At 40.1% G+C, this 27,962-nt stretch overlaps 1 protein-coding gene across 8 annotated transcripts in view; it reads left to right on the forward strand.

The window, feature by feature from the left end:
- The window catches only part of CDC42SE2 (CDC42 small effector 2), a 191,629-nt gene that overhangs the window by 9,691 nt on the left and 153,976 nt on the right, over window positions 1–27,962 (forward strand). For 3 of the 8 annotated variants that reach the window (XM_063810613.1, XM_063810623.1, XM_063810618.1), the window contains exon 2: window positions 6,298–6,388. The exons of 3 other annotated variants lie outside the window; for them this stretch is intronic. The gene's annotated coding sequence lies outside the window, so the exon portion shown is untranslated. Of the gene's footprint in view, window positions 1–6,297; window positions 6,389–26,002; window positions 26,126–27,962 lie in introns of those variants that run through there. 2 more of the 8 variants (XM_063810614.1, XM_063810621.1) reach the window with 2 other exon arrangements.

The following is a 27,962-nucleotide window of genomic DNA, read 5'->3' on the forward strand; positions in this document are numbered from 1 at the left end:
AAATAAAGTCTGGCCATTTTTTCTAGGAACTGTAAGGCTTTAATACTTCCCTCTATGATAGTGAACAAGTAAGATTGAAAAACACAATTCAATGAGATGAGTCATTAACTATTGTACTCAGAACTTGGGCTGCTATAACATCACTTACAAAAACATCATGTTGTGGCTTTGATACACAATGCAGAAAAAGAGGCGAGGCATGGTGGCCCACTCCTATAATCCCAACGCTTTGGGAGGAAGAGGCAGCCAAATTGCTCGAGCTCAGGAGTTCAAGACCAGCCTGAGAAACATGGCAAAACCCCATCTTTACTACAAATTTAAAAATTAGCTGGGTGTGGTGGAATGTACCTGTGGTCCTGGCTAGTTAGGAGGCTAAGATGGGAGAATCACTTGAGCCCAGGGGGCAGAAGTTGCAGTGAGCCATGATTGCACCACTGCACTCCAGCCTGGGCAACAGAGCAAGAACCTGTCTCAAACAAACAAACAAAAAAAGTTGTGGGTTGCCACAGCAACTGTAATATAGATATCTTTTGGAATAAGATTTTGATTACTTCTGCTTGTAATCACTCTAATTCCTCTATATTTCATGCCAATATGTTTGATCAGGGATTACTGAGAAACACTGAATTTTTATACATGTAGGTTGTCAGCGCATAATGCTGTGGTCATATGCTTACATTTAATTATGCCATTGTTTTAAGAATAACCCTGTTTTAAAAATACTTTTGACCTTTATCTCAGATTTTTGTTTGTTTGTTTGTTTTTGAGATGGAGGCTCTGTCACCCAGGCTAGAGTGCCGTGGCACCATCTCGGCTCACTGCAACCTCCGTCTCCCGGTTCAAGCGATTCTCCTGCCTCAGCCTCCAGAGTAGCTGGGACTACAGGCGTCTGCCACCAGGCCTGGCTAATTTTTTGTGTTTTTAGTAGAGAAGGGGTTTCACCGTGTTAGCCAGGATGGTCTCCATCTCCTGACCTCATGATCCGCCCACCTCAGCTTCCCAAAGTGCTAGGATTACAGGCATGAGCCGGCGCTCCTGGCCAGAAAATATTTCTAAGCAAGCAGCATATAACACTTATTTTCATCTGCAGCATCATAGTTAGCTAAGTGACTTTAGGGTACCTTGATAGAATATTCCATTATAGATGTAGAAAACAAGCTAGAATGACAGAAGATAGTACATTGTTTGCGATCACAAAATAAATCAAGGCAGAACTGTTACTGGAATTGTACTCAGGATGAGCCATTCACCAGGTATTATTTTCCTGACAAGTATGCTATGATGCTATGGCCTGATTACTAGAGCACAGTTCAGTAGAATGTGCGTGTGTCTGTGCACATTTGACCACATTTCCAAGTCCTACATACTCATCTGTGTGTCTGCCAAACCAAAATGTCTATAGGAGTGCCTCACCAGAAACTTTTTTTTTTTTTTTTTTTTTGAGATGGAGTTTCACCCTGCCGCCTAGGCTAAAGTGCGGTGGCGCGATCTTGGCTCACTGAAGCCTCCACCTCCTGGGTTCAAGCGATTATCCTGCCTCAGCCTCTCAAGTAGCTGGGACTACAGGCACCCACCACCACACTCGGCTAATATTTTGTATTATTAATAGAGATGGGGTTTCACCATGTTGACCAGGCTGGTCTCAAACTCCTGACCTCATGTGAGCCACCCGCCTTGGCCTGCCAGAGTGCTAAGATTACAGACGCCCAGCCTCACCAGAGACTTTAAATCAAACTTGTCCAACCTGCAGCCCACGGCCACATGCAGCACAGGATGACTTTGAATACCGCCCAACACAAATTCGTAAACTTTCATAAAACATTATGAGATTTTTTTGCGATTTTTTTTGTTTTTTTTAGCTCATCAGCTATCATTAGTGTTAGCGTATTTTACGTGTGGCTCAAGACAATTCTTACTCTTCCAATGTGGCCCAGGGAAGCCAAAAGATTGGACACCCCTGCTTTAAATGTTCTGCTCATCTATTCTGTCTTCCAGTCAAATCAAAGTTCATCAACACTCTCCTGTATGCAAAGCAGCACAGCATTAGCTACTATACAAAATACCAAAAAAAAAGTGAGAAATGTGACCCCACCCTCAGAATTCACAATGTAATATTCTCTTGTGTGAGCACATTATCAGTGAAAAAAAACAAAACAAAATAAGTGGCTCTAGAATAACCATTCTTTTTTTTCCAAAAAGTTAAGCTTTTTCACACTACTTCTATTTCAGGATGGAGAAGCTTCATGCCTAACAGAGTATCTGACTTATTTGTTTCATTTTTTTTCTCCTCAACAAACGATTTCTAACACTTACTTACAAAATTGAATTCTTCTTTCTCATTTTTTCACCTTCATTTACAGCAGTTTTTCCTCTCCCTTTTCCCACTTCCCATTAGCTCTTTTCCATAGGTGAATTGCACAAATTTAATATTTTGTTAATTGTTAAATGTTGGTATTGAGAAGAATATAGCAAGTTACCATTGATTCATATGTATACCTGAAGTCAGAAATCATTTAAATAATATATGAAGAATATTTAGTCAATATAATTTTAGCATAATTAAACAATTAGCAATGTGAATAAGAAATCACTCCCAAACCTTTCAGACAGCTCTGACTCATCATTACATAATGCTCACATGGGTGTTTCAGAAATTGTTTGAATTCATAAGAAAGAGTAGCTAAGTGTTTCTACTTTAATATATCTGTGATGACAAGAAATTTTCACTCAAATTTTACTAATTTGGGATGGAATCTCATAATGCAAAGATGAGATGGATTTTTCACAAGCACGCAGGAAGTCAGTAAGGAGTTCTTGGCCATCCAAAAGTCTCTAAGTCCTGAGATAGATTTTTATATACTGGTTAAAAGCATAGGCTTTTGCTACAAGACTGCCTGGGCTGACCCCCAGCTTCCTCTGTCCTTCAGTTTCCTCATCTATAAAGGGAGAATGAATAATAGTCCCTACCTGAAATTAATTAATATATTTGAACTACTTAGAACAGTACCTGGCACATTATAAGCACTGAACATGTTAGCTATTCTTTGCATTATTTGATAATGACATTGAACCAAAGAAACTAAGACTTTACTAAATGAAATTTTAAACAAACATAAAATGAATGGAGGTGGAGACTCTCCCATGCTGCTGCACTTGCTTTTGTATTTCTGCTGCAAGTATGTTGTCAGCTGAGTTCCCTGCAATCTTGTTTTGGCCTCAGATGGCACACTATCTGCTCCTTATGCAGTTGTTTTATCTCAGCGTCTTCTTTAACAGTGAGATATGCATTGGTGTGGACACAGAAGAGGGATGTGAGTGGAGGGCATGGCACCCTTCGCTTCTCAATACCATTCCCAGTGATTCCCATAGAAAGACAGATACAATGACAATATCATTTGCTACCTTAATCCTGCCACTTACTCCAGGCTTTGCTTCTGACTCTGCTCCTGCTGCCAAGCTTTCAGCTTTGTCCTAGATTCAAGTCTCCAGCCCTCTCACCCTGAAAGGTATAATAAATGCTGACTGGCTTCTTAGCTAATGTAATTAAATCATTGGCACCCCATCCATTTTCTTAAAATAGCAGATTACTTTCTCCCCTACTTCCAAGCACTGTTTCTTAGCTAATTTGACTCATCATCATCCTATCCATTTACTTAAAAATAGAAAATTGTTTTCTCCCCTTTTTTCATTTCCTTTCCAATCCTATATGGAACTCAAGTGACTATAAAACATAATTGTTTCTTTCTTTCCTCTAGTCCCACCAGACATTTTAATCTAATATGGAGCATCTTCAGACCATCAGGAATGCCCCTTCTCTGGCTTTCCCCTAAAAATACCTGGAGCGTGTTTTCAGTCGTCTGGCCCTTGACCTTTGCTTTTGGGATAAGGCATGTTTCTGCAGGATGAGTACTGGGAAGATGTCTGGGGGGGCACAGCTGCCAAGTTTGAAGCTGTCATCATTGATTCGACAAACACTGTTGCTTTCTTGTGATCAATATCACAACTCAGATCAAAAAATGAGATTTTCTACATAAAATAAAAACTCCACCCAAATTACTTGTTACCATATATGAACTATTTCTGTTCTGTTTTAAAGCCTATTTCAGTTCTGTTTATTTACTAGATCCTAATTCCTCTCACCCAGTAAAGGACATTGCTCCAATAGTTCCTGCTCCCTAGCCCAATTTTTTACCCTTCACTAAATCATTTCCATCAGCCTACTACAATGCCATTATTTGTAGCATCTTTAATAAAATGAACAAAAAACCCTTTTTGACTACTTTCCCCTCTATCTACTGCCCAATTTTTTAATAGCTAAACTTCTTAATAGCCATCTGTAAATTCTGTCCTCAACTTTTCCTTTACCACTCTGTCTTGAACTGGCCCCAATAAGGCTTTCGCCCACATGACTCCACCAAAACTATTATCAAAGCCAGCAAGTGTCCTCCATGTTGATCATTCCAAGGGTCAATCCTGAGTCCTCATCTTACCTGACCAGCAGCATTTTATGACACTGATCATTCCCTCCTCCTGATTTCACCTTCTACACTTGGTTGCCAGGACAGCATACCCTCTTGGTTTTCTTCTGTTTCTTCTCAGTATCTGGCTGATTTGGCCTTTACTGTCTAACCTCTCAGTGTTGGAATGCCCAGGCTCTGTCCTGAGCCTGTTTTTCTTCTCTCTCCACACTCACTTTCTTAAAAATCTCATCTGTTTCCTGGGCCATAAATGCCACCTCTAATCTGACAACTCATAAATGTATTTCTCCAACTCAAGCCTCTCTCTTGAACTCCTGACTCACATATCTAACTATCTAGTCAACATCTCCACTCGAATATCTACTGGGTATCTCAAACTGAATAGATCTCATAGAGAATTCCAGATCTTACTTTTCTAACCTACCTCATCTGCAGCCTTCATGGTAACTGCATCCTTTCATCTGCTCAGGTCAAAAGTCTTAGAGTTAGCTATGAATCTTCTCTCTCTGCCACATCTCACATCCAGTCTGTCAAGAGTTCCTGTTGGGTTCTACCTTCAAATACATGCAGTATCTGACCACCCACCACTTCCTTGGTTACTGCCCTGTTCTGAACCACCATCCTTTCTCACCTGGCCTAACCCAATAACCTCCTCCCTATCTCTCTTCCTCTAATTTAAACTCCATAGTCCATTCTCAAAACAGCAGCCAGAGTGAGCTTTATAAATGTAAGACAGCTGCTATCATTCATCTGTTCAAAGTCCTGCAATAACTTCCCATTTTACTCAGAACGAAAGTCAAAATTCTTACAAGAGGCTCAACATTGCCTCTTTTAAGAGTGAAGCGTGCTGAATGGCCACAGCGAAAAGGGTGACCGCAGCAGATGCAGGAGCCAAAGCGGAAGGTCACGCAAGGGAGTAGGACAAGGCAGCAGGACAAGCAGAAGCAGCATCTGGGTAGAGTGAAGGCATCGGGCCAGCAGCAGCCCATGTGGGGGTGCCCAGCAGGGGACCTAGAGGCAGAAGCAGCAGACTGGAGGACAGGGAATGGGGGGTCCACATGAAGCAGCTATGGTGGGCATGGCAGGCAGAGAGGGTAAGCAGTGGCCGCCGTGTGAACAGTGGCTTAGGTGGAGCCCTGAGCCAAGCTCAGAGGAGAGCAGCAGCCTGGTTGAAATCGAAGTGGTGGCCCAGAGCCAGGGGAAGCCCAGAGCAAAGCAAAGGAACATTACACACAGTGGCTTATCTTGATTCATGGCACTATGTAACAACCTCTAAAAACCCTGGAGAGGTGTCCATAGGAGAGAACCTTGAAAGAAGTCTAGAGTTGTACAGTTATTTGTGTGAGAGCTTTCAAACTAACGGGATTTCAGGCCTAAATATTAAGGTGATTTTATGCATACCTACAAGCCAGGGAGTTATAGGGACATTCAGAACTACATACTTGTTTATGACTGTCCTAAAAGAAACTGTCTCATACAGTAGCAAGGTCAAGATTTCTGAAAAACAAACACAGAGGCTAATCCTGTGGGTGATTGAATTACAAGGCAATTTGAATTTACAACCCCACAGGACCACTTTTGTTCAAGTACAACATTGATTGGGAAGAAGTGGGACTTTGGAAATTGGTATGAGGAGTCTATAGAAAGATTTGAATGAAGCTTGGTCATTGACCTCTATGTTCCGCCAAGGCTCCTTTGCTTGCCCTACTTCCCTGCCTGAGAAAGTCAGTCTCCCCTTGCATGAAGAACCTGGAAGAGTGACTTTGTAAGAGACAAATCCTCCTCAGGACCTATCCCTACTATCTCTCATTGTTTCTAGACCTACAACCAGATTTAAATCACAGCAGGCCTCAGGAGGTCAGTTACCAAGTGTGACCTATGAGAAGGAACTAAATACACCAAAAAAAAAGGTAAGATCTTACCAATTGTGATTGATAAAAATGTGTGGAGCATGTTTGGCATCCCAAGAGTGTTGGATCAGGGTGGAAGGAATTTAAAATAGGATCAGGCCAAATTTATTGATATGGGTACATGAAGCAGAGATTCTTGATTTGATGTGTTAGCTCAAGAAACTGAAAGTGGCTTTAACCATTTCCATGGCTGTTCACTGAAACCTGGAACCGAAGGATAATTGGTCCTGGGGTAGCAAGGATCAACTGGCCCTGTTTAATTGCCAAAGACAGGATGGGTATGGTTGACACAATTGGTGGCGAAGCGAAGTAGTAACCAGAAACGATTGTCTTGCAGAGATCTTTGGTGTTAGCTAATTGCTCATGGTTGTCTCAAGTCTGAATTAGGTGGACAGTCTACTGAAGTCTCACTTTAGTATAGCAATTTAGTATCATTTGTATGTAGTATGATTTGAATAAGCAGGAAAGCTCTAGGTTTGATAAGCAGAAGTCTGCCTTTAATTACACAATAGTCTTGGCCCCTTAACAAATTCCTACACTTGAACCAATTCACAAATTTAGAGACCCTTGAATAAAGAGGAGGCCAAGTTCCTGAAGGAATAATCCTGATACATAGCCAAAAGTTTATGTCATAAATCTCCCTCCTCACCTTCCCTAAAGGGGCCTGCAGTCATTCATTTACCAGGGTGATATGCATTGGGGAAAGTGGAATAGCCAAACTTTGTAGAGATTACAGAACACTGGCTTTAAACTGGCACTAATTCCTAGAGGACCAAAGCACTGCTATGGTCCACCAGCCAGAGTAGGGGCTTATGAATGAAGATCAGGTGATTATTGAAGTTTTGGCTGTGATTGGCTTCACAGCAAGTTCAGTAGGTTGTTGAACTCACCCTGTGGTTATTTATCCAATTCTGGCATGTTTAGTTGGAATAGACTTACTCAGCTGCTACCAGTACCCCTGCATTGGTTTCCTTACTCTTGGAGTGAAGGTTATTATAGTAGAAAGGCCAAATGAAAGCTACCACAACTGCCTCTACTTACCAAATAAATGCTCTCACTGGTTTGCTTCCCTGATCAGACCCTAACTCATACAATTACTAAGTAAGACTATTTTAGAGCTTATCTGAGTTACTAATATGATTCTAGCTACATATAGTTAGGCATAAATATAAAATAAAGAAGACCAATGACCTGGTCAGTTCAGCAGCTGGCCAGTCCAGAGGGAACACCATCACATCATTAATATTCATTACATTTTAAAAGAAATTACAAAGCTGGGTGATGACTCACGCCTGTAATCTTAGCACTTTGGGAGGCCAAAGTGGGAGGGTCGCTTGAACCCAGGAGTTCAAGTTTACAGTGAGCTATGATTATGCCAATGCACTCCAGCAGCCTGGGAGACAGAGTAAAACCCTGTCTCTAAAATAATAATATAATAATTACAAGATGCAGTCTTATAAGGAAGAAAGACTTTACATCTGTTAAATTTAAATTATGTATTTGGTTGGCGAGGTACAGTGGCTCACGCCTGTAATCTCAGCACTTTGGGAGACTCAGGCAGGTGGATCACTTGAGGTCAGGAGTTCTAGACCACCCTGGCCAACATGGTGAAACCCCATCTCTACTAAAATACAAACTAATAAATAAATAAATTCTGTATTTGGTAGATCATGATTCAATGTCAGATTGAGTGGATTTGTTTTATAAAACTAAAATTGAACATTAATTTATAGAATTTTATTTTATTTTTGACACATTTAATCATCCTTTGGCAACATTTCTTACCAAGTATAAAAATGAAAAGTTCTGTTTATTTGCATTATTGAAATCCAGTGGCTTTCAAATATGGAATAGTTCAATAACTTCCAGAATTCTAGAATTGGAGGTGATATAAAGAAGTTTAAAAAAGGAAATTTAGCCGGGTGCAGTGGCTCACGCCTGTAATCTGAGCACTTTGGGAGGCCAAGGTGGGCAGATCTCTTGAGTGCAGGAGTTCGAGACCTGCCTGGGCAACATGGCAAAATCCTGTCTCTACAAAAAAATACAAAAATCATCCGGAGGCTGGGCGTAGTGGCTCATGCCTGTAATCCCAGCACTTTGGGAGGCCAAGGCAGGCAGATCACTTGAGATTAGGAGTTAGAGACCAGTGTGACCCTGTCCATGGTTAGTAGAGACCTTGGCGAAACTCCATCTCTACTAAAAATACAAAAAATAGCCAGGCATGGTGGTGTGCACCTGTAATCCCAGCTACTTGAGAGGCTGAGACATGAGAATCGCTTGAACCTGGGAGGTGGAGGTTGCAGTGAGCTGAGATTGCACCACTGCACTCCAGCCTGGGAGACAGAGCAAGACCCTGTTTAAAAAAAAAAAAATTATCCAGGTGTGGTGGTAGGTACCTGTAGTCCCAGCTACTCAGGAGGCTGTGGTAGGAGGATAGCTTGAGCCCAGGAAGTTGAGGCTACAGTGAGCTGTGATTGTGCCACTGCACTCCAGCCTGAACAACAGAGCAAGACCTTGTCTCAAGAAAGAAAGAGAGACAGAGAGAGAGAGAAAATGAAGAGTAAACACAGAGCAACTCTGGTCCTGATGGCTTTCAATTTCCCATGAAGTCCATTGGAATTCTGGCTTCAGTCTTTGACTTCTGTGAGATTTATATCCTTTATGTGAGTTACTCAAGGCTCTGTTCCCTGCAATAAAAGACACATGACTCTAAAAGTAATTAAAATTACATTATTTTTTCCTATAGTGCAAATACCAGCAGCTTTAGCTCCTTACCGTCTTTTAGGGTGTATATCCTCATCATGGACAGAATGTTTGTGTCCCCCTCAAATTCACACGTTGAGGCCCTAATTCCCAGTGTGGCTCTATTTGGTAAGGGGCCGCTGAGGAAGTGATTGAGGTTATGTGACCATAAGGATGGGTTTATAAGAAGAAACAACAGAGAGTTTGCTAACTCGCTCCCTTGAGCACATGCACCAAGGAAGGCCATGTGAGGACACAGCAGGAAGGCAGCTGTCTGCAAGCCAGGAAGACAGCTCTCACCAGAAACCAAATTGGCTAGAATCTTGATCTTGGACTTCTAGCTTCTAGAACTCTGAGAAAATTAATTTCTGCTGTTTAAGCCATCCAGTGTGTGGTATTTTGTTGTGGCAGCTGGAGCAGACTAATACAATCCTGAGGTTCTTTCAGAAGTATATCCTGAAGTTTCTGAAGTCCCAGAATGCTACTATGTGGAGCAAAATCAACTCATTCTCATGGAGAGAACCAGGCTCTTATTCCTAGAAATTTAAAAAACTACATAGACTTATAATTACCTTATGGGGTGTGTGTGTGTGTGTGTGTATGTGTGTTTTTAGAGACCGGGTTCTTGCTATGTTGTCCAGACTGATCTCAAACTCATGGACTTAAGTGATCCTCCCACCCCGGCCTCCCAAAGTTCTAGGATTACAGGCATGAGCCGCTGCACCCAGCCTATTTTTCTTTTATTTAATATAAACTGAACATTAATTAACCCTATACAATTTCTTCCTGTAGCCTGTAATTTAATTTACTATGTAATTTTATTTTTGTTATTATTATTATTATTATTTTAATTGAGAAGGGAGTCTCACTGTGTTGCCTGAGATGGTCTTGAGCTCTTGGGCTCAAGCAATTCTCCCGCCTCAGCCTCCCAAGTAGCTGAGACTATGGGCAGGTGCCACTGCACCTGGCTAATTTACTCAGTAATTGTTTTTTTAGCAATTTAAGAAAACTTGGAGCTCTGACCTAAAGTAGGTTGTTTGTTTGTTTTTAAATAAAGAAGAGAGAAAGGCCGGGCATAGTGGTTCATGCCTATAATCCCAGCACTTTGGGAGGCCAAGGTGGGTGGATCTCCTGAGCCCAGGAGTTTGAGACCAGCCTAGGCAACATGGGGAAACCCCATCTCTATTAAGAATACAAAAATTAGCCAGGCATGGTGGCACGAGCCTGTAGTCCCAGCTACTCAGGGAGCTGAGGTGGGAAGATCACTTGAGCCTGGCAGATAGAGGTTGCAGTGAGTCAAGATTACGCCACTGCACTCCAGCCTGGGTGAGAGAGCAAGACCTTGTCTCAAAAAAAAGAAGAAAGAAAACTGTAACAGGTATCTATCTATGTACACAGAGCCAAGATTTAACACTATCATTTTACCATGTTTTCTTTGAATATCCTTTCTTTTCATTTAAGAAATAAAACCTTTCCAATATCATTTATAAGCATGGTATTGATTTTATTTAATGATCTAGTACCCAGAAGCACTAGAAGGTTGCTGAGCATCCTACTTGTTCTAATGACAATTCTGTCGCCTCCTTTTAATTTCACGTAATTTCCTTTGGGCTTGTCCTATTGCTGAATCTAAGGCTTCCAGTACAATGTTCACTGGAAAGCATTAAGGGCAGGCATCTTTGTCCTGTACTTGTCTTCAAAGGAAATTTTTCTACTGTTTCACCACTCATAATGATGTTTGTTGCAGTTTACTGGATACCTATTTCAATTATTAACCAATTTTTGAAAATGTAAACCACTTAAGTATTTCAAACAGGAAAGTTAGCTCGGGGAATTAATTACAAAATTATTGAAAAGGCGAAGGGGCAAAAAAGTGAAAAATGGTGTCACTCCAAGCCCAGGAAGTCTGTGCTTCTGAGCAGCTGCAGCACAGCTATTTCTGCTGCTAGAGGCTGCTGCAGAAGAAAACAAATGGATTCTCTCCCTTTGCCACCTTTTAAATCCCTACCATTGTCTCCTACTGACAGAACTGAACCAAACCACAGCAAGGGAACATGGGAAATGTAGTTGTCAGCCTTCCAGCCCTCCAGTGAGAGAGAAGAGAAAATGCAAATGCAGGAAAGAAACCGAAAACTAAAAGTCAAATAAATTTCACAGTATTCTCCTTCACATTAAGGAGTTTCTGTCTATTCGTAGTCTTCCAAGGGGTTTATCGTTTGTTTACGTTTTCTGCACCTATTGAGACGTTAATATAGCTTTGCTTTTTAAATCTCTTAACGAGAATAATGAATTATATTACAGATTTTCTCATTGTTAAACCTGTTTTGCATTTCTGCTATAAAGCCTACTTGATCATGATACATCTATAAACATACACACACACACACGTATGTATGTGTTTTTATATGTGTATTTACATGCTTGATTTTATTTCCTAACATTTTGTTTAGGGATTTTACGTAAATGTTTATCAGCAGTATTGACCTTTAGTTTTTCTTTCTCCTTGCTGTCTTTGTGTAATTTTGTATCAAAGTTATACCAGTTATACCAGTTTGTGTCTTCTCCCTCCTTTTTAATTCTCTGGAATATTAATTGTTATTTGAAGTTTGGCTTTTTAAAAATCTCCTATAAAACACTAAACCTAGTACTTTAAATGAGGACTTGTTTTAGATTAATGCTTGTATTTTCATTCATATTTTTCTTTTTGAATCTGTTTCTGGAATTAATATTTTTCTAGAACATTATCCTTTTTTAAGATTTTCAAATTTAGTGGCATAAAACTATTAGAAGTATTTTAAAATAAATTTTAATATCCCAACTCTATCAGATCATTTTTGTTGCATAACAAATCATGCAAAAGCAACAAAAAAAACATGTATTGTTTGTTATGATTCTGTGAGTTGGCTGAATGGTTTCTTTCGGTCTGGGCCAGTTTGGTTGGGACTGAATGGTCTAATCTAACACGACCTTTCTCATATCTCTGGTGTTTGGCTGGCTGGTTAATCTAAAGAGGCCTATCTGAAATTATCTTGTCTTTTACTTGTGAGTTTAATCAGTTCACATTAATTGTGATTTCTGATGTATTTTAATTTATTACTACCAGTCTTACCTTTGCTTTTTGTTTCTTCCTTTTTGCCTTCTGTTGAAATCATTAACTTTTCTTTACCCTTTCTCTATTTTAGAATTGTTATACTTTTTTTTTCTTTTTTCTTTTTTTTGGAAATGGAGTCTCACTCTGTCGCCCAGGCTGGAGTGTGGTGGCACGATCTCCACTCACTGCAACCTCCACCTCCCAGGTTCAAGCGATTCTCCTGCCTCAGCCTCCCAAGCAGCTGGGATTACAGGTGCGCACCATGACCCCTGGCTAACTTGTATTTTTAGTAGAGACAGGGTTTCACCACGTTGGCCAGGCTGGTCTCAAACTCCTGACTTCAAGTGATCCACCCGCCTTGGCCTCCCAAAGTGCTGGGATTGCAGGCGTGAGCCACCATGCCCACCCTAGAATTACTATACATTTGTTACCTATTTTTTTTTCTTTTGAGACAGGGTCTTACTCCAGTAGCCCAGGCTTGAGGGCAGTGGCTTGATCTCGGCTTACTGCAGCCTTGACTTCCGGAACTCAGGTGATCCTTCCACCTCAGCCTCCCTAGTAGCTGGGACTACAGGCGTTCACCACTGTGTCCTGCTAATTTTTGTGTTTTTTGTGGAGACGGGGTTTCTCCATGTTGCCCAGGCTGGTCTTGAACTCCTGAGCTCAAGTGATCTGCCCATGTCGGCCTCTCCAAAGTGCTAGGATTACAGGTTTGAACCACCACACCCTGCCTATACCTATTCTTTTAGTGGTTACCTTAAAATGTTATCCTGGGCACAGTGGCTCACGCCTGTAATCCTAGCACTTTGGGAGGCTGAGGCGGGTGGATTACCTAAGATCAGGGATTTGAGACCAGCCTGACCAACATGATGAAACCCCGTCTCTACTAAAAATACCAAACATTAGCCAGGTGTGTTGGCGGGCGCCTGTAATCCCAGGTACTTGGGAGGCTGAGGCAGGAGAATTGCTTAAACAAAGGAGGCGGAGGTTGCAGTGAGCCGAGATCATGCCACTGCACTCCAGCCTGGGAAACAAAAGCAAGACTCGGTCTCAAAAAAAAAAAAAAAAAAAGAAATATTATCCCGTCTTTAAAATAGCTCAAGTTTAAAATGTGTTTACCCTCTTTTTGACTAATCCTCATCATGCTTTTTCTGCCTAATTCCCATCATCTTCCATATTATTGTTCTCTGATATTTTAATTTATTTTTAATTATTTTATGTTTTGACTAGGCTGCACACAGTAAAAAAAAAAAAGAAAAAAATTTTTTGAAAGCTACAAAAAGGTGTACAGTGGAAAGGCTTCTTCCCATCTCTGTCCCTTGCTTCCAAGATCACCTTCTCAGAGGAAACCATTAGTACCAGCTCCTTGAATATCCCACCAAAGGTAATGTGTGCATATACAAACACATACGGGTCTGTATATATTTTTTCCTTTCTCGTATAAGGGATAGCATAAGACCCACACTGTTCTACATGTTGTTTTTCCATCTAAAAATATTTCTTGGAGATTATTTCCTATCAGTACATATATAACTATAATTCTTTATAATTTATATAAATATTTATGATAATACAATAGTTTTAAAATTCTTAAAATGGCCATTGTATGCATGTAGCATAATATATTTAATCAGTCACCTACTACGGATATTTATGTTGTTTAATGTCTTTGCTACTAAAAACAATTTTTTTGTTTTGGAACAGAGTCTCACTGTCACCCAGGCAGGAGTGCAGTGATGTGATCTTGGCTCACCGCAACCTCCGCCTCCTGGGTTCAAGTGATTCTCCTGCCTCAGTCTCCCAAGCAGCTGGGATTATAGGCATGTGCCACCACACCCAGCTAATTTTTGTATTTTTAGTAGAGATGGGGTTTCACCATGTTGGCCAAGCTGGTCTCGAACTGACTTCAGGTGATCCTCCCTGCCCCTGGCCTCCCAAAGTGCTGGGATTACAGGTGTAAGCTGCCATGCCAGCCTAAAAACAATATTTTAGTGAATATATTTGTATAGGCCTCATTCTGCACACTATATGTATATTTGTAGTATAAATTCCTTAAAGGGCCTGCATCAAAGGGCATGTATGTTTTAATTTCAATCAATTCTCCAAATTTCTTTCATTATCGTCTTATAGTCTGCCTCATTAAAACTTCCCATGTACCCCTCTCCATACTTTTTCTGCTTTTATTGGTGGATGTTGATACTCAGGGCAACCTTGAAAGCCGCATGTTGAAGAGGACAAAGTCACCATCAACCTATAGGTCCCTAAATGACTTCATGGATCAGACCTCCATCCCTACCTTTTCCTCTTTCCTCACCTGCTCTTACCACTAGGAAATCCGGCACTAGATTATTATATGTGCAAGAAAAAAAAATTCTGTTGTATTAAGTAAGTGAAATGACGATGTTTATTTGATGCAGCAACTAGCATTTCCCTATCTAGTCACCTTACAAACTCACTGAATAAATTTTTACAAATAATTGTTTTAAAAAAGATTTCTCTATATCCTTGCCAATGATTAGAAACATTTGTTGTTTGCAAATCAGATAGGTAAAGAATTCATCTTATTGAAGTTTTAAGTTGGATTTCTCTCATCTTATTAGGGTTTTCTGGATAAACAGAATCAATAGGAGATAGATAGATAGATAAATACCTAGATAGATAGATAGGCCGGGCGCAGTGGCTCACTCCTGTAATCCCAGCACTTTGGGAGGCCCAGGCAGGTGGATCACAAGGTCAGGAGTTCAAGATCAGCCTGGCCAAGATGGTGAAACCCCGTCTGTATTAAAAATACAAAAATTAGCTGGGTGCAATGGCGGGCGCCTGTAATCCCAGCTACTCGGGAGGCTGAGGCAGGAGAATTGCTTGAACCTGGGCGGCAGAGGTTGCAGTGTGCCAAGATCGTGCCACTGCACTCCAGCCTGGGTGACAGAGTGAGACTCTGTCTCAAAAAAAAAAAGACAAAAAAAGAAAAATAGATAGATAGATAGATAAAGAGAAGATTTGTTATGGGAATTGGCTCATGCAATAATTATGGAGGCCAAAAAGTTCTTGCCTTCTGGAAGCTAAAGAACCAGAAAAGCTGGTGGTCCAATGTCCAAGGGCAGCAGAAGATGGATATTCTAGTTTAGAAGAAATAATTTGTCTTTTCTCTACCTTTTTGTTCCAATGGGCCCCTCAGCAGATTGCATGCTTGGTGAGGGCAAATTTTTTTTTTTTTTTTTGAGACAGTCTCACTCTGTCACCCGGCTATAGTGCAGTGGCACGATCTTGACTCACTGCAACCTCTGCCACCCAGGTTCAAGTGATTCTCCTGCCTCAGCCTCCTGAGCAGCTGGGATTACAGGCACCCGCCACCACACCTGGCTAAATTTTTTGTAGTTTTAGTAGAGAAGCGGTTTCACCTTGTTGGCCACGCTGTTCTCAAACTCCTGACCTCGTGCTTTGCCCGCCTCAGCCTCCCAAAGTGCTGGGATTACAGGCGTGAGCCACCGTGCCTGGCCAGTGAGGGCAAATAGTCTTCACTCAGTTTACTGATTCAAATGCTCAGTTTACTGATTCAAATGCTAATCTCTTCCGGAAATACTCTCACAGACACATCCAGACTTTTTTTTTTTTTTTTTTTTTTTGAGATAGAGTCTCGCTCTGTAGCCAGGCTGGAGTGCAGTGGCATGATCTCGGCTCACTGCAACCTCTGCCTCCTGGGTTCAAGTGATTCTCCTGCCTCAGCCTCCTGAGTAGCTGAGACTACAGGTGTACACCACCACACCCAGCTAATTTTTGTATTTTTAGTAGAGACGGGGTTTCACCATGTTGGCCAGGATGGTCTCGATCTCTTGACCTCGTGATCCACCCACCTCAGCCTCCAAAAGTGCTGGGATTACAGGTGTGAGCCACTGTGCCTGGCCTATTTTTGTTTGTTTGTTTTTGTTTTTTTTAGACAGAGTCTCACTGTGTCACTCAGGCTGGAGTGCAATGGCATGGTCTCGGCTCACTGCAATCTCCACCTCCCGAGTTCAAGCAATTCTCCTGCCTCAACCTCCCGAGTAGCTGGGACTACAGGCACGTGCCACCACACCCGGCTAATTTTTGTATATTTAGTAGAAATGGGGTTTCACTATGTTGGCCGGGCTGCTCTCGAACTCCTGACCTGGTGGATCCGCCTGCCTCAGCGTCCCAAAGTGCTGGGATTACAGGTGTGAGCCACTGCACCCGGCCCCATCCAGAAATAATTTTACCAGCTATCTGGCGTCCCTTAGGCCAGTCATGTTAACACATATAACTAACCATCACACTTATTATGACTTAAGTTAAAAACCGTTTTTTATATGTGTTCATATATTAAGAACCATTGTTATTTCCTTCTTTGTGAACTGTCACTTCACATCGTATGTCCTTTCCTTTATAGAATTGTTAGCTTTTTTTCTTGTGTTTATCATATTAATTGCAAGTATTTTTTCTCAGATTGTCATTTGTCTTTTAACTTTGCTTATGGGTCTGTTTGGCTTTTTTCCCTGCAGGAATTTTTGCATAATTTGATGTGTAATAAGTTTAGCAATAGCTTCTTTTATAGTTTCTGCATTTTTTGTCAGATTTAGAAGGGCCTTCATCACTTCACGATTTTTAATAAATATTCTTCCATATTTTCTTGAAGTATTTTCATAGTTTAATTTTTTATATTTAAATCTTCGATCCACTTAGGTTTTATTTTAGTTTGGGGTTTGAGGTAGATAGAGGTTAAGTTTACTTATTATTATTTTTTTTTTTTGAGACGGAGTCTTGCTCTGTCGCCCAGGCTGGAGTGCAGTGGCATGATCTTGGCTCACTGCAGTCTCCGCTTCCTAGGTTCAAGTTGATTCTCATGCCTCAGCCTCCCGAGTAGCCGGGACTACAGGAGTGCACCACCAAGGCCAGCTAAGTTTGTATTTTTAGTAGAGATGGGGTTTCACCATGTTGCCCAGGCTGGTCTTGAACTCCTGACTTCAAGTGATCTGCCCACCTCGGCCTCTCATGCTGAGATTATAGGCATGAACCATCACACTCAGCCGATTAAATTTACTTCTTTCCCTAATAGCTACCAGTTGTTCTAATGTACTAATTGCTTAATCTGTCTTTTCCACAAGACTTAAGTCTGACCTTTACTATAAACTAAATTTCAATATATGTTACTACAATTTCTGTACTTTCTATTATTTCACTTATTTGTCTGTTTTTCTACCTGCCCAAACCACATTACCCTAATTATCTTTATAAAATGTTTTAATAGCTTATAGACAGAGTTCCCATTCATTACTCCTCTATTTCATATTTTTTCCCAACTATTCTGGCTTATTTTTCCACATAAACTTTAAAATAAGCTCATCTAGTTCTCAAAAAATAAAATTGTTTGTGGGAGACAGCAGGGATCACCTCATTTTAAACCAAATTTAGTCATTTTATTGTTGTTTAATTAAGTCAATATTTAAAAATCCTTTGATCATCATTGGTTTTTGCATCCCACTCTTCCTTAATTCATTTCTCTTTCTATTAAGAAAGTTCTTTCTGAAAAAGTCTAAGACGCAGACTGCCTCAATCAGCTTGTCTGAAATCTTTTTACTTCTCTTTCACTCTTGAATGATAGATTCACTTGATACAGAATTCTATGCTGATGTTTGTTTTCCCCCTTCGGCACCTTGAAATAATTATTCTTTGTTTTCTGATTTCTGTAGTTGCTACTGATGTATCTGTTGTCAGTGAAATTGTTCTTCTGGGTTGCCTTTCTGATTTTTCTTTATATCTGAGGTATTTTGCAACGTCCATATTTTCTCAAGGTTTCCTTAAGAGTTTCTTTCTTTTTTAGGAATTTTGTAGTATCACTGTGATGTGTTTGGACATACATACATCACATTTTTTTTGCTTTCATTTTATTTTTATTTATCTTTGAGACAGGGTTTCACACTGTCACCAGGCTGGAGTGCAGTGGCACGAGCATAGCTTACTGCAGCCTCAAATTCCTGGGCTCAGGCAATCCTCCTGCTCAGCCTCCTGAATAGCTAGGACTATGTAGGATTGTAGGCGCTCACCACCATGGCCCAGCTAATATTTTTCTTTTTTGTAGACACAGAGTCTCGCTATATTGCCCAGGCTTCTTCCAAACTCCTAGCCTCAAGTGATGATCCTCCTGCCTTGGCCTCCCAAAGCACTGGAATTACAGGTGTGAGCCATTGCACATTGCCTTATTTTACTTGTATTTATTCTTTTCTATTCTCAGTGTGTTCCTCTATTTGGGAATTTACTTCTTTCATAATCTTTGGAAAATTATCAGCCATTATGTTTTATATATAGGCTGTCTTGCATTCTTACTACTCTTTGTGAACCCACTATCAGACATATATTGGGCCTATCAGTTTATTCTTCATGTTTCAGAACCTCTCAATAGTATTTTTCATCCTTTTCCCACTGCATGATGCATTCTAAATAATTTTCTCGGGGGTGAGGGCAAGGGGAGGGAGAGCACTAGGACGAATACCTAATGCATGTGGGGCTTAAAACCTAGATGACGGGGGCGGGGCACCGTGGCTCACGCCTGTAATCCCAGCACTTTGGGAGACCGAGGCGGATGGATCGCGAGGTCAGGAGATCGAGACCATCCCGGCTAACACGGTGAAAACCCGTCTCTACTAAAACTACGAAAACAAAAAATTAGCCGGGTGTGGTGGCGGGCGCCTGTAGTTCCAGCTACTCAGGAGGCTGAGGCAGGAGAATGGTGTGAACCCGGGAGGCGGAGCTTACAGTGAGCCAAGATCGTGCCACTGCACTCCAGCCTGAGCGACAAAGCCAGACTCGTCTAAAAAAAAAAAAAAAGTGATGGGTTGTTGGGTGCAGCAAAGCCCATGGTACATATATACCTATATAACAAACCTGCACAATCTGCACATGTATCCCGGAACTTAAAGTAAAAAAATAATAATAATAAAGAAAAGAAAAGAAAACCTTAAAAAATATTTTTTTTCTCTAGCTTCCATTTTACTATTTTTTTTCTTCAGGTGTGTATAATCTACTCTAATAAGTAGCTCATTGAATTTTTCAATTCAAATAACAGTTTTTAATTTCTAGAAATTTTGTTTTTCAAAATCAAAATTGTCTGTTGTCTTTCATATGCATTATCCTATAATTTTGATTCTTGTCTTTTCTTTAATCTTTTTATCTTTAAAAATTATTATTACACCGGGCACGGCTGTAATCCCAGCACTTTGGGAGGCCGAGGCGGGTGGATCACGAGGTCAGGAGTTTGAGACCAGCCTGACCAACATGGTGAAACCCCGTCTCTACTTAAAATACAAAAATTAGCTGGGCATGGTGGCGCTCGCCTGTAATCCCAGCTACTCAGGAGGCTGAGGCAGGAGAACCGCTTCGACCCAGGAGACAGACGGAGGTTGAAGTGAGCCAAGATTGCACCACTGCACTCCAGCCTGGGTGACAGAGACAGACTCTGTCTCAAAAAAAAATAAAATAAAAATAAGAAAGAAAGAAAGATATATATATATATATATAAAACATTATTATTTTTTCAAAAACTTTTTAAAATATTTTTAATAACTTGAAAGATAATTATTTTTCAGAAACATTTTCTGACTGGGCGTGGCAGCTTATGCATGTAATTCCAGCTACTCAGGAGGCTAAGAAGGGAGTATCACTTGAGCCCAGGATGTCGAGGCTGCAGGGAGCCATGATCACACCACTGCACTCCAGCCTGGGCAACAGAGCAAGACCTTGTATCAAAAAAGAAAAAAAGAAATATTTTTCTATAACTCAAGGCCTTAAGGTGGCTTATCCTCCTGTTTATTGTGTTTGGAGGGACTGTAATCTAATTTTATATGTTTTGTTGTTTTTTTATTGTGTATTTTGATTGACTTTGCCATTTTTTATTGTGAACCTAGCTTCAGTGTAAAATTCATGGACCATTGTTGAAAGAACAACCTTATAGAGCAGTTTTGTGTTTGCTTCTGCCAGGCACCCTAGGTATTTTTCACTGGGGTCCTGCATCAGTTTTAATATTAATGTCTCAGCTTGGACTTCCCTCACCATAGGGATAGAATAAATTCAGATTCCTCATCTGGAAGAAGCTTAACTTTAAGTCTGGTTTCTCATTTGGGGAAGGGGATCTCTATCCCAAACAGAGTCCAGCTTAGAGCGAGCTTCCTTGACTCTTATTTGACAGTTTTTCTATTCCTCTCTCCTAGAGGGGAACTCCTTCATTAGATCATTGCTTTCTTAAGGAAGTATCAGCTTTATATCCCTGCTTTAGAAGGGTCAAGACTATATTTTATGTTCTCCTTTGATTGTTAAACCCCACCCTCTGGCTATTGGGGTGAACATTTGTATCCAGTAATCTATCTTACTATCAGTTAATACACTTTCCACTCTAGAAATCAGTTATCAGCAATTTCTGGCACCAGGGAATTTTCTGTCTTTCTTATAGGCTCAGTTACAGACTTTAACTATTTCTCCATGTTTTATGCAACAGTTTTCTAAATTTAAAAATTCATGAATTTTTGTTATGTTTTGTCTTAGCTCAGAATCTAAACTACACTTCCATTCTAGTCATTCATTCATAAATATAGCAGTATTGGGTTTCTCTCCTAACATTTCTCTGTATGTTTATTTTTGTTTGGCTACCTGTCAAACTACATTTAATATCTACTGTCCATTTGTTTTAGAACCTTATAAAAGATATCAGAAAAGTGCATTTATAGTATTAAGGTGAAACCAAACATAACTCTTAGCCTTCTGCTTTGAGCTTCAGGCAGATTTTATTCAGAACTTAAGCAAGTTTCTTTGTTAAACAAACAAACAAACAAAACACAAACGCGTCGGGGTATATTAAGCAAGTTTCTCCAAGAGTAAACATCCTTGCATTGTGAGATCATCACAGAATAAGTGACCTACACCTTTGTTCACCATGATTTGATGTTGCAGCCTCTGGTTTATAAAGTTTTGAGTAGCAATTCCCCAGTTTTAATAAAATCATGGTAAAAATATCTGTTATATTCCCAATTGCTTTTAAACATAAAAGGGCTTATGGTGAATTTGTCCCAAAGCTTAGTTCTGGAAAACAGTGTGCTCATATCAGTGATTTTGGAAACACTCTTTTGTCAGAAAATGAAAAATATATGCCATAATCTAATTCATTTTTGGTTTCATTGCTGGGGACCAGTGTTTATCGATGATACATTTCTGGTGTATGGTGGATAACTTTAGTTTCCTGAATTTCCTTCAGATGGTTTTATGGGTTTTGTTTTTGTTTTTTGAGACGGAGTCTTGCTCTGTCGCCCAGGCTGGAGTGCAGTGGCGCCATCTCGGCTCACTGCAAGCTCCGCCTCCTGGGTTCACGCCATTCTCCTGCCTCAGCCTCCTGAGTAGCTGGGACTACAGGCGTCCACCACCACGCCCAGCTAGTTTTTTGTATTTTTAGTAGAGACGGGGTTTCACCGTGTTAGTCAGGATGGTCTCAATCTCCTGACCTTGGCCTCCCAAAGTGCTGGGATTACAGGCGTGAGCCACCACGCCCGGCAGTTTTATGTTTTTTTCATGGTTATAAAGTCATGGCCTTATTTTGCTTGGTGCTTTCTTCATAAGCTGTCATAATAATTTATTAAACACTGAACCTATCCGGGCATTATTCTAAAGTAAGCTTGTTTTTCCTTATGCTATACCTCAGGCCTCAAAGTTATATATTTTTACCTTTCTTTTTTCTATTAATTATCATCACTATTTCTTTAGACTTCATCACATCCCACAGGATTTAAGGTTGCTAATATGACCTTAACTTTGTATAAAAGTCAACAAGTTACAATTGCCCTTTTACTCTTAATTCATGTTTAGGTCATTTTCTCTGATCTCAGAAAGTGAATTGTCTTTCCCCTTTATTGAGCACACCCCCTTTGCCTACACTCCTTGATTCACCCCCTTCTCACCTCCCAGACTTTCTTCCATTATTGATTTCTTCTCTTTTATCTTCAATCTCTTCATATTCACAAACACTCAAACTCTCATAATTCCTGCATCTTCTTCAAGCGTTTCTTCAAATGTCATCTTCTCAGTAAAGTCTACCTTGACCACCACCTTATTTAAAATTTTAACCCCTCTCCACTTCCTAGTCCTTTTGCCTGCCTTTTTCCTCTTTCTATTAATCTCTGGTACTATATATATTATGCAATCTTCTATATAATAGATTACATATATGCAAGATTGTATATATAAAAATCTTTTATTTTTCACTATCTTGCCACTTGACAAATGGTAAAAATTCAATAAGCATTTGTTGAATGAATGAATAATAGTATTGCTATTCATTTGCCCCACCTAATGAAAGCCTGGTATCTTATCAGATATCTGAATTTTATTTTGGCTTGATACTCTTCCAGGCATACATCACACAACTATTATTTACTTGCCGGTATGCATTTGTTTCATCTAAGTTATTATTTCCACAGCGAAATCTAAAGGACGGGTAGTAGTTGTCCTTTACCAAACCAAAACATGAGAAAATGTTCAGAAAACAGAACTGAATTCTGGATTCTTTTTTCCTTCTGCTTCAGTACTACCTTCTTACAAGTGGTGACGTTTGTAGTAAATTGAACGAAAGCGAGTCCTTTCATCTCTGACATTCTGCTTGCTTATTATAATCAGAATAAGTGGCCTTCTGAAGTCAACAGCTGAGAATCATAAGAAGTCATTTGTTTATATATTCTCTCTAGAAAAAGTTTTCATGTTTGCAAGAAGGTTATCCATTTCTTCTTAAAATTTTATGACTCCTTTTTTTCATGCAATCTTTTTATTCATCAAATGGGTCTGGTGTCATTTTAGCTGAATTAAATAGTTCAAAATTATATAATTAAAAAATTCATTTCTATCACATCTGTCCACAAGTTCTGGCAGCCACCACCTATACGACAGGAGCTACTTAATATGTATGCTCTTGTTTGATCATTTTTTAACGTAACCAAAAATTTCAGGCAGCCAGGATTCAAAGGTTAGGTGGCTATGTTGGTCTAAGAACCTCTTACTGGATGCTGGCCAACACTCCAAGATTCTTTCTAGTTGCAGTAGTCTTCATTTTTCTAGGGTAAGTAATGGTGCCTGAACTATACACCGAGAAAAGCCTCCCAGAAGGTTCAAGGGAGGTGGTGTATCAGTCATACTGGTCATGTCAACATTGTGAACAAAGGGCACAGGGCACTGATTTTTGGTTAGGAAATTATCTAAGCCTAGTTCTTACAATCATGCAAATTACTAGTAAAGGATCCCAGAACTGTCGAGAACTTCCTGGAGCAATAAGCACTTACGCATCCTTAGTCCTTTTAGGGACAGTGGACCTCTAAAATGAAATCTTTGAGTAATCTTATGACTCATTTTTTGTATTTTTCTTTCCTTTTGAATTTCACTGCAGTCCTAATGGAACAAATAAGTCCATTTGTGCAGATGAGTTCAGCAAGCATAGTCCCTCTCACATAGGCAGCCTCGCGGGTATGCAATATGTGCAGTTGCACAGGGCTCCATGATCAGAAGGACCCTGCACTAGGCTTAATGTTTTGCTATTGCCAAGTTGATATTCTTAATAATTTTTGGCCGGGCGCGGTGGCTCACGCCTGTAATCCCAGCACTTTGGGAGGCCAAGGTGGGTGGATCACGAGGTCAGGAGATCAAGACCATCCTGGCTAACACTGTGAAACCCCATCTCTACTAAAAATACAAAAAATTAGCCGGGCGTGGTGGCGGGCGCCTGTAGTCCCAGCTACTCGGGAGGCTAAGGCAGGAGAAAGGCATGAACCCGGAAGGTGGAGGTTGCTGTGAGCCGAGATTGCGCCACTGCACTCCAGCCTGGGTGACAGAGCGAGACTCCGTCTCAAAAAAAATAAAATAAAGTAAAATAATTTTTAAACAAGCAGCCCTGCATTTTTCATTTTGCACAGGGCCCTACAAATTATGTAGCCAATCCTGGTCTCAGAATTTGGTCATTCCTAAAACAATGATTATTGGTGAAAATAGAGAAGTTCTGTTTTCAATACAAATTTAAAGTTGCTTGTAAATTAACTTCTGATTTAGCCCAGCAGACTCATAATCTCAGTCTGTGAGAAAGCGGATGAATTGTCTGAGCTGAAATTCCTGCTGCCCAGGCTCATATCTGCAGTTTATACCTTTAAGGGAGCCATAGTTAGATCCCAACAACAGCAATGGAACCCAGAAGACAATAGAATGGCTGTCAAATTAGAATTCAGTAAACTCTCACTTTTTTCAGTGAAGATCCTGAAGTTGAAAGCAAAAGAATGGAAAAACTTTGACCATGCAAATACTAATCATAAGAAAGCTGATGTAGCTTTAATAATTTCAGGCTTTAAAACAAAAAGTAGTACTAGAGATAGAAAACCATTCCACAATGATAAAATACCCAGGTCCAATTCACCAGAAAGACAGAATAATTCTAAATTTGTATGGACTTCATAAAGTGGCCCCAACATCTAAAAAGCAAAAATAAATGTAACTACAAATATGATTAGACAAAATTATAATCATAGGGGGTGATATGAATCTACTTTTTTCAATACTGATAGAATAAGAAGACCCAAAATACCAGAAAAGATAAAGAAGATTTGAACAATATGGTTAGCAAACTTGACTTAATGGACATATGGGGAACACTGTAACTTCAACTGCAGAAAACATGTTCAATTTTAAGCACACAAAAAACATCTTGAGGCCGGGCACAGTGGCTCACACCTGTAATCCCAGCGCTTTGGGAAGCCAAGGTAGGTGGATCACTTGAGGCCAGGAGTTCAAGACCAGCCTAGCCAACAGGGTGAAACCCTGTCTCTACGAAAAATAGAAAAATTAGCTGGGCATGGTGGCACATGCCTGTACTCCCAGCTACTCGGGAGGTTGAGGCAAGAGAATCGCTTGAACCCGGGAGGCAGAAGTTGCAGTGAGCTGAGATCATGCCACAGTACTGCAGCCTGGGCAACAGAGTGAGACCCTATCTCAAAATAAAAAAAGAGGGGCTGCTGAGTAATATGCTCCAAGACCTGTTGGGTTAGGTCACAGCAACAAGGCCCACCAGCCCTCAAAAATTAAAAATATGCAGATCACTCTGAAGGGGGGTGGATTCACTGCAAAAACAAACAAACTTGAAAATGTGTATTTTTTATGGCTGAAGTTGGGGGACTCAGAATTACTGGGGGAAAATTACTGGGGGGAATCATGATAAGGGACAGCAGGAGCTGTTCCTGAAATATACAAAGAAAATGTAATGGCAAAGCTAAGATAGTGGTTACCAGTGGCTGCTCAGAATTGCAGCTGGCCTTATGGGAGCAAATCCACAAACCAACCAATAGACTGGTGGGAAAACCCAGAATGGAATCAGAAAATAATTACGAAAACAGGAAAGAAAAGACAAAGATAATGTCTGGGAGCTGGTCCCCAACTTCTCCCAAGGAGGAGGCAGCAAACATTCTTGAATTTTCTAGATACCAGCTCTTACAAGTGGTTATTTTCGGGTTTTGGTGTGTTCGCTTTCTAATTTATTTATTTTTAGTCTCTGCTGTGCCTACTGTTCTTTTGTCAGTCACCATAATTGATACTGTTCTGGGTACTGACATACTGATTGGGTTTATTCAATGTAACCCTTGTTGGTGATTGCTATAACAATTGACCAGATTCATAGTCAAGAACAGCCTGTTCTTACCAAGATTGTACATTGAAACAATGTGTCATACCAAGAAGAAGAAAAAAAAATACTTAGTCTTCTCACATAATGTTTAACATACCAGTTGTTACACACTGCTGTCCCCTGGTCTAGTTAAAGGGTTCTGAAGGCTGATAGAAGTTAACAGTGTTTGGTGGCTTACCATGGTTCACTGGGACTTAAACAGGTGAGTAATTAATGTTATTCTCATAATGTAATGGTGCCTAAATTCTCCTGCATATTAGAATCACCTGGAGAGCTTCTTTAACAATCCCAGTGTCAGATGAATTTTCTTAATCATATTACTTGAAGTTACTTGAGCCTTTACCTTCTTTTTTCTTCCTGTTTCTTTTATTAAAAGTAACATTCCTTGAACATCAGAATTTATGACATTTATGTTTTATCTTTAACCATAAACTTGACTTTTATTTTAGTCTATTGTTTTAGTCTATATAGTCTATTTTACAGTCTATGACAGCTAAATGAATTCAATACTTCACATTTTGTCCTTTTGCTGCAGTTTCTCCATCTCTCACTTGGCTGAAAGTAAATCCTCAAGTAGTTTGTTCAAGAAGAACTCACAGGGGTTATATTGCCTGAATTCTTTCATATTGAGAATTGTACTTCTATTACTTTTATACCTGAAAAACAATTTAACTGGACATAAAATTGTTGAGTCATGCTTTCTTTCCCTGAGGACTTTGGGTTCCTTGAGGATATTATTTTATTGACTTCTAGTCAGGGCTATAAAAAAGTCAGGCCAGGTGTGGTGGCTCACGCCTGCAATCCCAGCACTTTGGGAGGCTGCAGCAGGCAGATTACCTGAGGTCAGGAGTTCAAGACCAGCCTGGCCAACATGGTGATACCCCTTCTCTACTAAAAATATAAAAATTAGCTGGGAGTGGTGGTGGGCACCTGTAATCCCACCTACTCAGGAGGCTGAGGCAGGAGAATTGTTTGAATCCAGAAGGCAGAGGTTGCAGTGAGCCAAGATCACCATTGCACTCCAGCCTGGGTGACAAGAGTGAAGCTCTGTCCCAAAAAAATAAAATAAAATAAAAAGAAGAAATCACAGACACAATTTTTGTGACTTAAATTTTTGCCAGGTTTTTTTGGTTTTTGACATTCAATAACTTTTTTGCTAGGATATGTTTCATGTAGGTTGGTCCATAATAGAGTTAGGTTACCTTTTATCTGGATAAATAATTTTTCTTGATTTACGTCTTTAAATACGTATGATGGTTCTTTTTCAGGGTGGGTGAGGGTCCATGTTTGTGAGGACACCAATTATGCATATGTTGGATCTTTTTTCTTATCTTCCATACCTATATTTTTCACTCAAATCCTTTTTTTTTTTTTTTTTTTGAGACAGAGTTTGGAGTGCAATGGCGTGATCTCAGCTCACCACAACCTCTGCCTCTGGGGTTCAAGAGATTCTCCTACCTCAGCCTCCTGAGTAGCTGGGACTACAGGCATGTGCCACCATGCCTGGCTAATTTTTGCATTTTTAGTAGAAATAGGGTTTCTCCATGTTGGCCAGGCTGGTCTCAAACTCCCAACCTCAGGTGGTCTGCCTGCCTCAGTCTCCCAAAGTGCTGGGATTACAAGTGTGCGCCCCCATGCCCAGTGCACCAATCCTCTTAAATACTTGCTTTAATTCCATTTCATTTTGTAGATTTTCCTCAATCTTTTGTTCTATGTCTCTTGCTAGGTTTTTAGTAGTACCTTTTATTGAGACAAATAGTATTTAGTATTTTTGCAAAAACACCAAACAAAATATTAGCAAATCAAATCCAACAATGTATTTTAAAAAGGTAATATCCTACAACCAATAGTTTAATATTAGAAAATGTATGTATATAATTTGTCACATCAACAGATTAAAATAGATATGTTGTATGATCATATTAAAAATGTAAAACAGCCGGGCGAGGTGGCTCATGCCTGCAATCTTAGCACTTTGGGAGGCCGAGGCGAGTGGACCACGAGGTCAGGAGTTCAAGACCAGTTTGGCCATCATGGGG

Source organism: Pan troglodytes, chromosome 4 (genome assembly GCF_028858775.2).
Source record: "Pan troglodytes isolate AG18354 chromosome 4, NHGRI_mPanTro3-v2.0_pri, whole genome shotgun sequence".
Taxonomy (NCBI): domain Eukaryota; kingdom Metazoa; phylum Chordata; class Mammalia; order Primates; family Hominidae; genus Pan; species Pan troglodytes.